This window comes from Bufo bufo, chromosome 2, assembly GCF_905171765.1.
Source record: "Bufo bufo chromosome 2, aBufBuf1.1, whole genome shotgun sequence".
NCBI classification, from domain to species: domain Eukaryota; kingdom Metazoa; phylum Chordata; class Amphibia; order Anura; family Bufonidae; genus Bufo; species Bufo bufo.
Window position 1 is genome coordinate 94,572,601 of NC_053390.1, and position 12,636 is coordinate 94,585,236.

The following is a 12,636-nucleotide window of genomic DNA, read 5'->3' on the forward strand; positions in this document are numbered from 1 at the left end:
GGCATTGAAATAGAAAGGATACAGAGATCCCTCAAGCCTAAGCCACAAGCCAACGAGAGCCCCAAAGATGTAGTATGCGGTCTATTGAAATATACTGACGCAGCAGCTGTCCTAAAAGCTACTAAGGAACAGAAAGAAGGACCCAAAATACTGCTGTTCCAAGATCTAGCGCCATCTACGCTTAATAAAAGACGGGCTCTGCGACCGCTGACAGATCACTTGAAACACCATAAGATTCTTTTCAGGTGGCTGTTCCACTTTGGCCTCACCTTCTCCCTGGAAGGAAAACGATGTACCATCAGAACATCGGGGGACCTGCCAGCGGCGTGGGAATTACTTCAAACAACCCCACTAGATTTACCATCCTGGCTGCCCTCAGCTGAAATCTGCACACTGCTCCCAGACCTGATGGAATAAAGCACCCAGGAGGAAGAAGCACGCTTCTGAAAACCGGGACACTTGAATCCAACTCTCGGAACCCCAGCATTACAGATTCACCAAGTAAAGAGCAATATGCTTTTTACACATTATAGTTCGTAAATATATGTTAACCCCATTATAGCTATGAAGTTATGTTAACGGTTGCCATCTCTGGTTTGGAGGTGTTAGTTTGTGATGCCCATCTCCAGGGGTGCAACCCATATGGTTATGTCACTGACTTTGCATTTAAAATCTCTAAATCTGTAAGCAGGAGTTGCATGGGGGAATAGCATAACACCCTCTCTCTTCCCCCACACACCTGTTAGGGCTTGTGAGATGCCCCCCTGGCAGGAGCTACGAGGTCTGAGACCTCCACCAGGGGTCTGTCTGCCTTATTCCATGGTAGATGACCAATGGTGGATGAAACTCTCATCACATTATGTTAATAGGCAGTTTAGTTGTTATAATGTTATCCCCTGTTCTCCCTGGCCAAGAGTACACGCTCGCATCAGAGGTCTAATAACCGTTATAAATATACGCCTCTTTAATGTTAGGGGTTTCAATACCCCTCAGAAAAGATCACAGGTTATCCGTTTATTGAAGAAATCGCATACAGACCTAGGTTTCCTCCAAGAATTACATTTTAAACTGGGTCGTGTCCCCAACCTCAAGACACAGTATCAACATTGGTTTGTCAGTGCACATGAAAAAGCCTCCAGAGGTGTGGGTATCGCTATTTCTAAGCATGTGCCCTTTGTGGTCGCCTCTACTCTATCAGACACAGAGGGTCGATTTATATTTGTTAAAGGGAAAATAGGTACCCAGCCGGTCACGTTGGCTAGCCTATATAGCCCTAATAGGGGTCAGAGGAAATGGATTACTGACACTCTAAAGAAACTGACCACCTTTGCAGAGGGGATCTGGTTAGTTGGAGGCGATTTAAATGTCACACTATTCCCAGGTCTTGATGCTTCAGAGGGTTCCTCCCAGCTCACCCAATCGGCCTTGGGAAGCATCAATGCACATCTAGCTGAGGCTAATTTAGTGGACACCTGGCGCCTGATGCATCCAGAAGAACCTGACTACACGTACTACTCAACATCACACAACACATTCAAGAGGCTAGACTATATCTTTATCTCTAGCAACCATATAGACATGGTTTAACGATCAGTAATAGAGCAAATCACAGTGTCCGACCACGCACCGGTGTCCACCACATGCCAATTTGCTAGCCTATCCCCCCACTCCAAGCAATGGAGACTGAATTAAACTCTCCTAGACAAGGATAGTGAAGTGAAAGCCCTAAACCAGAAGTTACAACTATTTTTCCAGGATAACTATACAGAGGGTATGCCAGTCACCACAGTGTGGGAAGCCTATAAGTCTACAATAAGGGGGGAGCTTATAGCTCTTGGGTGTAAAATTAAAAAAGAGAGACAAAAAACATTAAACTCCCTCCTCAAACAAATCACATTTATAGAATCCCTCCATAAAAAATCTAAAGCGCTGGCAGCTGGAGAAGAACTGCTGACTCTGAGGAAGGAACATAAAAACCACTTAAACATCAGCCATGCAAAAATGTATCAATATTCGAAATTCCGTTTTTACTCCCATGGTGATAAGGGAACAAAACTAATGGCTAAACTGGTAAAGCAGAAAAAAGAGGCCACTTTCATTGCTAGCATTAGCACGACTAAGGGCTCGGAGGTCCACAAAACGGCGGACATAGCTAAAGAATTCAAAAGGTTTTATAGAGACCTCTATGGACTTGGTGATCCCAGAGAACTACACAGCCCACAAGGGGAATCACGGAATGCAGACTTCCTCCATAGTCTAAACCTACCCCATTTAAGTGTAGGGGAAAAAAAATCTCTCATAACCCGGTTACAGAGGAGGAAATTACTAATATCCTTAGCTCCATTCCCTCAGGTAAAAGTCCTGGTCCGGACGGCTTTCCAGCAGGCTATTACAAAAAATGTTCTACTACCCTCGTCCCACACCTAACCAAATGGTGTAACTCCCTTCTTTCAGGCTCCCAGTTGCACAAACAAGCACTGGAAGCGACGGTCACTATTGTACCTAAACCAGGCAAAGACCCCAAACAATGTGCTAGTTATAGACCCATATTGCTTCTTAACGTAGATGTGAAAGTTTGGGCAAAAATTTTATCAAATCGCCTGAAAGCGTTACTGCCCAGATTATTACACCCAGACCAAGCAGGCTTCATACCGGGTAGGGAGGGTAACCATAAGTCATGTAGGATAGTGACAGCTATCCAGTGGGCAGTGAGGCAACGTCTCCCTTTGGTCTTGCTGAGCATAGATGCGGAGAAGGCCTTCGACAGGGTGAGCTGGCTCTTCATAAGGAAAGTATTATGTAAATTCGGTATCCCTGAGCAGTTCCAACAAGCCATTATGACACTATATAAAGACCCGAGTGCCCGCATACGGGTCAATGGGACCCTGTCACCATCATTCCCGATCATAAACGGGATGCGTCAGGGATGTCCCCTGTCTACCACCATCTATATCCTGGTAATGGATGCTTTGCTACAAGCCATAATAAGCACCAATAATAAATGACTCACAATAGTGAGTACCCGTGCAAAGCCAGCACGTATTAGTAGTACACCAAAAGAGAAAAAAAAACAGGGCTAGCACTCAATGATATTATATATAAACGTTATTAGCGTCTCCATACGAGACAAATGACAATAAAATACACATAGGGAACAGTATGATGGTGAAAGGAGAGCACACAAGATGACATGGAGCACGACTGAGGACTAATCCTGAAATGGCGGATGAATTCAAACAATGAATATGTAAATATAGCATATATTATGCATATGGGCCAAACAAGATGTTACAAATACATATACTCAGGCAGAACTATAAAAACTAAGTAGAAATATCATACACTGTACAGGAGATATAAATATAAAGTGCATAGTGCAAATGTCACAAAGTACATAGATAACTAAAGCTGGATAGTTCAATACAAAGCCATAAAAAATACCTGTGTGGTGCTCCAGCAACCCCAACGTACGTTTCACGCAAGCTTCTTCAAGGGGAAGTGTGTGTGTGGAAAGGGCTAATAGGGTAACTTATATAGCCAGAGAGGTTAATTAGAAGTAGAGAGCAGCTGCAAGGAATGGGAAACAAAGCACATGTGTGGCCACACATGAAAGGGAGACGAGTGCGCTCCAAGCTGGAGCGCATCGCGTCACTTCCGGTTTCTGAGGAACAGTGGGTGAACCGCATGGTGGAACGCAAAGCGCTACTTCCGGGATCAAGAAGAAATAGAGCAGAGATAAAGCTATGAAACATGTCCATCGGGCGAGACAACAGTGCCCACCTATGTCATAGGGGGCAAACAAGGCTAATGTTGTAGACCAGTGCAGAGTACGGGCGCACTTTATGGTGTATTTACACCGTGTATATATCACATTTATCAGTTGACTTAGTATTTTTTACATCTATTACTCTGTTTTTGTACTCACATTTTTTCTATTAGCAATGGTTTATCCATCTATATATATCTATGCACTTCTGTATGTCTGTGTGCTTGTGCACCTACTTGCGCATGTGCGCTATCTCCTTGCGCTTATGCTCCGGTGCGTCCACATGCACCCATACATATATACATCTAGATTTCACACGATAGTTTTCCCCATTCCTATTTATTCACATATGCATTGCGCAGTCTTTGCAACATATGAATTAAAATATATATATATATACTCTTATTCTGGCTTTACAGGCACCTTTGTGGCAATGTGATTCTGTTTTTATGTACCCTCCCCATCCCGTATGAACAATATTGAAGTGCTGTGTGTTGGCGTTCTGGTGGTGGCTTCCCACCGGGTCATGTGATGCATTCCATGCCGCTGTGTCGCACTTCCGGTGCGCCCGTAACTCTGCACTGGTCTACAACATTAGCCTTGTTTGCCCCCTATGACATAGGTGGGCACTGTTGTCTCGCCCGATGGACATGTTTCATAGCTTTATCTCTGCTCTATTTCTTCTTGATCCCGGAAGTAGCGCTTTGCGTTCCACCATGCGGTTCACCCACTGTTCCTCAGAAACCGGAAGTGACGCGATGCGCTCCAGCTTGGAGCGCACTCGTCTCCCTTTCATGTGTGGCCACACATGTGCTTTGTTTCCCATTCCTTGCAGCTGCTCTCTACTTCTAATTAACCTCTCTGGCTATATAAGTTACCCTATTAGCCCTTTCCACACACACACTTCCCCCTGAAGAAGCTTGCGTGAAACGTACGTTGGGGTTGCTGGAGCACCACACAGGTATTTTTTTATGGCTTTGTATTGAACTATCCAGCTTTAGTTATCTATGTACTTTGTGACATTTGCACTATGCACTTTATATTTATATCTCCTGTACAGTGTATGATATTTCTACTTATTTTTTATAGTTCTGCCTGAGTATATGTATTTGTAACATCTTGTTTGGCCCATATGCATAATATATGCTATATTTACATATTCATTGTTTGAATTCATCCGCCATTTCAGGATTAGTCCTCAGTCGTGCTCCATATCATCTTGTGTGCTCTCCTTTCACCATCATGCTGTTCCCTATGTGTATTTTATTGTCATTTGTCTCGAATGGAGACGCTAATAAAGTTTATATATAATATCATTGAGTGCTAGCCCTGTTTTTTTCTCTTTTGGTGTACTACAAGCCATAAGAGAACACCCGAACATCCATGGCATTCAGGTTGGGAGCGGCTCAGTGGAATACATAAATGCAGTTTTTGCAGACGACCTATTACTCATGATCTAAAACCCTGTCGAGGCCTTCCCGCATCTCCTAAAGCTCTTTGACCGATATGGCGCAGCTTCCAACTTCAAAGTCAACTACTCAAAGTCGTAAGCCATGAACATAGCATCGCCAAAGATGATATCCTCTATTAAAAAATCGACCCCATTCAAATGGCAGGACTCTTGTGTCTCCTACTTGGGAATCAAGATCCCCTCCAACTTAGATAAGATATTCCACCTAAACTATACGCAACTATTTAAAGAGGTTCAACAACACTTACAAACCCTCAAAATACCATATGTGTCCTGGATGGGCCGTAAAAACTTGTTGAAGGCATTCATTATGCCAAAAATTCTGTACATGATGCAGATGTTACCCATTTTCATACCCAACTCTTACTTCATCAAACTCAGAAGACTGTTTAACAACTTCCTATGGGGAGGAAAAAGGGCTAGGATAGCCAACCATACGTTAATCCTCAGGAGAAATTACGGAGGGATCCACATTTATACTATAAAGCAATTCACCTTAAAAGGTGGATCCTCATTAATATCCCCTCTTACAGAACACTGGGTAATAACCTAGAGGTAGCTCAACTGACCCCGACACAACGAGCAAGCCTCTGGGACCTAAACTCCACACCTTTTCAAAACCAAGTTCTTCTCAAGGGTACAGCATCAGTCATGCACCAACTTAACAAAGATCTCAACCTACTCAACAAACCCTCCCCATCTATGCCAGCAGATCTTGCACCCTTTATAACAAGACCCACAGCCATGCATATACCCCCAATCTGGGGCAAACTGAATAACTTCACAATGAAGGAATTCTTGGAGGGGGTGTCAGGCATCCTTCCAATACAGCACAGTATCCACCAAACCCTGAAATCAAGCCACTTCTTAGAAACCATAGAACTCAACTCAATAAGTAAACCTCTGCTTGCAGAGAAGAAACATTTGGTTGATAAAACGTGGTTTGAAAAATTACTGATCCACGAGACCCCTCCAAGTAAATTGATCTCCCTATTTTATAATACACTCACCTCACCCCAATCCGGAGTGGTTCCACAATACATAGGAACTTGGGCCTCTGAGATTAATAAGGACTTTTCGGAAACTGAAATAATGCGCATTCATGCACATTCCAACGGCTTTTCAAACTGTGTTCGGGTGCAAAAGCACTCGTATAAAATGCTCACTCAGTGGTACCAAACACCTAAACAAATGTTTCAACGGGGCTTGAGGGAATCAGACCTATGTTGGAGATGCAAAGAGGCACCCTATCTCACATTTTTTGGTGCTGCCCAAAAATAAGTGCATACTGGACACAGGTATCTACCGTTATCAACAAGTTAGTAGTCAAACCAATACAACTAACACCCGAGCTAGTGCTGCTCTCGCTCCCAACCCCAGCCTTTAACCCATCAAAGAAAAGCTTAGTGACACAATTACTCCAGGCGGCTAGATTGCTGATACCAGTCCATTGGTTAAAAGAGGAACCCCCCCACACTTCTACAGTGGGAGAATAAGGTGGATCAGATATGTCGCCAGGAGGAACTGGCGAGTTGGGAGGCCAGGAAGCATGAGAAGTTTTTGGAAACATGGAAACCCTGGCTTATACATCATGCAGAACACAAGGCAACTGTAAGCAACAAAGAGTGCTGGATACCCGAGTCAGTGTCCTCCTAACTTGAGGTCATGAAGCGTGTTTAGTGCACATACGGAAACATCCCTACCAATGGCTATCTCCCTATTATTCAGAGTTGTACCGGCTAGGAGGGCCCAGACTCCTTCTCCTCTCTCATAGCATCCCCACTTCACCACCATCTGGGCCTCTCACCCTTTCCCCCTGCTTTTTTCCACCACCCTACCCATTTATCCCTCAACCCTGTTCAGTTCAGGAAAAGTGTCATATGCAGCCTAAATTGTATACTGCACAGTTGTCTAATTGTCACACTTAAGTTGTTGTACCCATACGTTATATATATTGTGCAAATGTACGCATTTGTTGTATTGTATGAAACCGGCTGTACAATGTAGAATTTGTGTAATAACATAGTAACATAGTATATAAGGCTGAAAAAAGACATTTGTCCATCCAGTTCGGCCTGTTATCCTGCAAGTTGATCCAGAGGAAGGCAAAAAAACCCTGTGAGGTAGAAGCCAATTTTCCTCACTTTAGGGGAATAAAAAATTCCTTCCCGACTCCAATCAGGCAATCAGAATAACTCCATGGATCAACGACCCCTCTCTAGTAGCTATAGCCTGTAATATTATTACGCTCCAGAAATACATCCAGACCACTCTTGAATTCCTTTATTGTACTCACCATCACCACCTCCTCAGGCAGAGAGTTCCATAGTCTCACTGCTCTTACAGTAAAGAATCCTTTTCTATGTTTATATACAAACCTTCTTTCCTCCAAACGCAGAGGATGTCCCCTCGTCACAGTCACAGTCCTGGGGATAAATAGATGATGGGAGAGATCTCTGTACTGACCCCTGATATATTTATACATAGTAATTAGATCTCCCCTCAGTCGTCTTTTTTCTAACGTGAATAACCCTAATTTTGATAATCTTTCAGGGTACTGTAGTTGCCCCATTCCAGTTATTACTTTAGTTGCCCTCCTCTGGACCCTCTCCAGCTCTGCTATGTCTGCCTTGTTCACTGGAGCCCAGAACTGTACACAGTACTCCATGTGTGGTCTGACTAATGATTTGTAAAGTAGTAGGAATATGTTCTCATCACGGGCATCTATGCCCCTTTTGATGCAACCCATTATCTTATTGACAAAGAAGAGGAGGAAGAGGATGAGGACATTGAGAGTGATCCTACTGATGACGACAGCGAAGTCTTGCCTGTTGGTACTCTGGCACACATGGCTGCCTTTCCCGCGACCAGCGCATTATACGCATTTTAGACAACACGGATTACTGGTTGTTCACCCTTCTCAACCCCCGCTACAAAGTTAACTTCTCATCTCTCATTCCTCCGGTGGAGAGAACAAGCAAATCGGTGCATTACCAGAAGATCCTTGTTGAAAAATTGCTCCAAAAATTTCAAGCTGACAACGCTGGCGGCAGAGTCCATAGTTCCTTGGCCAACCGAGGAGGGGAGACAAGGGGAACACACAGCAATTCCAATAGAGGCAAGGAAACACTCTCCAAAGCCTAGGACAGTTTCATGACACCCCGCCAGCACCTCACCCTGATGCGCGGCCTAGTGTCACAAGGAGGGAAAAATTTGGGAAGATGGTGAAGGAGTACATAGCAGACCGTGTCAGCATCCTCAATGATCCCTTAGTGTCTTACAACTACTGGGTGTCCAAGCTGGACACATGGCTCGAACTGGGGCTCTATGCCTTTGAGGTGCTGGCCTGCCCTGCCGCCAGCATTTTGTCTGAGCGGGTATTTAGTGCTGCTGGTGGCATTATAACAGATAAGCGTAACCGCCTGTCAACTGAAAATGCAGACAGGTTGACTCTTATAAAAATGAACAAGGCCTGGATTGACCATGACTTCTCGACTCCACCAGAGGAAATCTGATTAACATAAAGGCACTTTAAATGTGTTGTTTATAATGTACTTAATACACTGTATTCCCATGCACTCTTCCACCACAAACAAGGGTATATGGTAGAATCTTCATTTTCTCCTCCTCCTTCTCCTCTTCCATCATATTGACATGTTTATTCGTCGCATATAATGCCCTCACATATAATGTTTTACAGGGTCAGCTCAGCTGCAGGCCCTCGTTTATAATTTTTTGGAGTGTCCGCTCACCAGCAGGCCCTCGCCCATAATTTTTTAGAGAGTTAGCTACCAGTAGGCCTTCACCTACAATCTTTTACAGGGTCAGCTCACCTGAAGGCCTTCGCATATAATTTTTAGAGGGTCAGCTCACCAGTAGATCCTCACCTTCTATCTTTTACAGGGTCAGCTCACCTGCAGGCCCACGCATATAATGTTTTACAGGGTCAGCTCAACTGCAGATACTCACCTACAATCTTTTACAGGGTCAGCTCACCTGCAGGCCCTCGCGTATAATGTTTTACTGGGTCAGCTCACCTGCAGGCCCTCGCATATAATTTTTTAGAGGGTCATCTCACCAGCAGGCCCTCGCCTACAAGTCCAGTTTCACTATCCAAGAGTCTGGTCAACACAATCCTCACCGCCGGGGGCCGCGTAACTAGTTATCACGGAGAAGTCTCGTTCGTTATCGGAATTAACCAGACAAATCGCTCCACTAAGAATGTCCATGCACCACCACCTCCAGAATCGAGAAAGAGCTATCAATCTGTCAATCCTTTCCGTGTCCGGGCCGAGTGAGGTTTCCCGTGTTGAGTCAAATTAAGCCGCAGGTTCCACTCCTGGTGGTGCCCTTCCGTCAATTCCTTTAAGTTTCAGCTTTGCAACAATACTCCCCCCGAAACCCAAAGACTTTGGTTTTCCGAAAGCTGCTTGGTGGGTCATGGGAATAACGCCGCCGGATCGTCGGTCGTCATCGTTTATGGTCGGAACTACGACGGTATCTGATCGTCTCCGAACCTCTGACTTTCGTTATTGATTAATGAAAACATTCTTGCCAAATGCTTTTGCTTTGGTTCATCTTGCGCCTGTCCACGAATTTCACCTCTAACGGCACAATACAGATGCCGCAGTTCCGAAAACCAACAAAATAGAACCGGAGTCCTATTCCATTATTCTTAGCTGAAGTATTCAGACGACCCGGCCTGCTTTGAACACTGTAAATTTATTCAATGGTCAGCTAAGCAGCAGGCACTCTCCCATCATTTTTTAAATAGTCAGCTCAGCAGCAGGCCCTCAACCATAATGTTTTAGAGGGTCAGCTCAGCAGCAGGCCCTCGCATATAATTTTTTAGAGGGTCAGATTACATGCAGGCCCTCACCTACAATCTTTTATAGGGTCAGCTTACCTGCAGGCCCCACCTAATTATACCTAATAGGTAATTTGTGCGCATGCTGCCTTGCTGGGAAGTGGTAGCCGTAGCTGTTTCTCAGGCTCCCTCTCCGGAAACAAACCCTGATTTCCCATTACCCATGGTCACCGAGGTTCGCGCTGAAAATAACATCGAAAGTCACGGGGACGTGCGATCGGGCTCAGGTTATCTAGAGTCACCATAGCGGCAGTAGGTCCTCTCCCATAATGTTTTAGATGGTCAGATCAGCAGGCCCTTGCTCCAAATGTTTTTGAGGGTGTCACGGAACCATGAACCAGACGTACAACAAGAGATAAGTGAAAATAAGAAGGCTTTATTGAAAATAAAGCTGTAAAACAAAAGTCCAAACGGATGGTGAAACCGAAGCAGAGTCTTTGAGAGGCCAGAGGTCAGAGGTCAGGAACCAGAAGGGTAGTCAGACGAAGCCAGGATCAGGAACCAGCAGGGTAGTCAGACGAAGCCAGGATCAGGAACCAGCAGGGAAGTCAGACGAAGCCAGGATCAGGAACCAGAAGCAGCAGCAGTCTTAGAAGCATGTGAACACAGGAGGACCAAGCAAGGAACTGAAGCCACAGACCTCCTATATATATGAGCTAGGCATCCAGCTCCTCCCAGTGGGAAGGAGGAGCCGCAGGGTGGAAGGCTACAAGAAACCCAGAAACCAAGATGGCCGCCAGCACATGTCAAACGAAGGAGAACAGCAAGAAGGTAAGACCATGACAGTACCTCCCCCTCAAGGGCCCCTCCTCCGCGGAGAAAAAAACGGTTTCTGAGGGAAGCGTGCGTGGAAGGCTCGGAGCAAGGCAGGAGCATGGACATCTGCGGAGGGAACCCAGGAACGCTCCTCTGGACCATAACCACGCCAATGGACCAAAAACTGCACCCGACCGCGGACCAGGCGTGAGTCCAGGATATTGCTCACCTCATACTCCTCACGATTGCCCACTCGGACCGGACGAGGCCGAGGAACCGAGGAAGTGAAACGATTGCACACCAGTGGCTTCAACAGGGAGACATGAAACACGTTAGAGATCCGCATGCCAGAAGGAAGCGCAAGGGCATAGGCTACCGGGTTTACCCTGCGAAGCACTCGGAAGGGACCAACAAAGCGAGGCGCCAGCTTGGGAGTGGGCACTCGAAGGTTGAGGTTGTGGGTGGACAACCATACACGGTCTCCGACCTGGTAGGAAGGAGCAGGCGCTCGTCTGCGATCAGCCTGGAGTCTCTGGCGCTGCGCAGAGGCCTCAAGGGACTTCTGGATCTGTACCCAAGAAGCACGTAGGACAGAAAGGTGATCCTCCACAGCCGGAATATCCTGGGGAGAGAATACCTCCGGTAACACGGCAGGTTGGAACCCATAATTGGCCATGAAGGGAGACGTCCCAGAGGAAGAGTTCACCGCCGTGTTCCTGGCAAACTCAGCCCAAGGCAGGAGGTCAACCCAATTGTCTTGGTGATCGGAGACATAGCAACGAAGGAATTGCTCCAAGGCCTGATTGGATCGTTCTGCGGCCCCATTGGACTGAGGGTGCTAGGCCGAGGAGAAGGAGAGATGAATCCCCAACTGGGAGCAAAAGGCGCGCCAGAACCTGGACACAAACTGACTCCCCCGATCCCACACAATCTCCTTGAGCAAAACGTGCAACCGGAAGACCTCCCTGGCAAAAATCGTGGCCAACTCTTGTGCAGAGGGTAACTTCTTGAGAGGAACACAGTGGCACATTTTGGAAAACCGATCCACAATCATGAGAATGACCGTATGGCCTCGGGATGCAGGGAGGTCCACAATGAAATCCATCCCCAGGTGTGACCATGGGCGCTCCCCGGTGGCTATGGGTTGCAGAAGGCCCAACGGAAGGTGCCGAGGGGACTTACTCTGGGCACAAACGGAGCATGCCGCTACATATGCGGCGATGTCGGAACGTAGGGAAGGCCACCAGAACAGACGTGAAACAGCCCAGGACAGCTGATTCTTTCCAGGATGCCCCGCGGTCTTGGAGTTATGGTAGGTTCGCAACAACCGAGTGCGCAACTCCTCAGGCACAAAACATCTGCCGTTGGGTCTCCCAGAGGGAGCACCAGATTGAGCCGCCAAAATCTGCTCACCCAGGGGAGAGGTCAGGCTGGTGCGAATGGCGGCCAGGATCTGATTCGGAGGTATGACCGAAGTCGGAATCGACTCCTCCCTGGACAGCTCGGAGTACTGCCGTGATAGGGCATCCGCCCTGATGTTCTTGGAACCGGGTAGGTAGGAGACCACGTAATTAAAACGTGACAAGAACAGAGCCCATCTGGCCTGACGTGGTGTCAATCTCTTGGCCTCAGAAAGGTAGGTCAGATTCTTATGGTCCGTCAGGATGAGAACCGGAACCACCGAACCCTCGAGCAAGTGCCTCCATTCTTTAAGGGCCTGCACGATGGCCAATAACTCCCTGTCACCAATCTGATAGTTGCACTCCGCGGAAGACA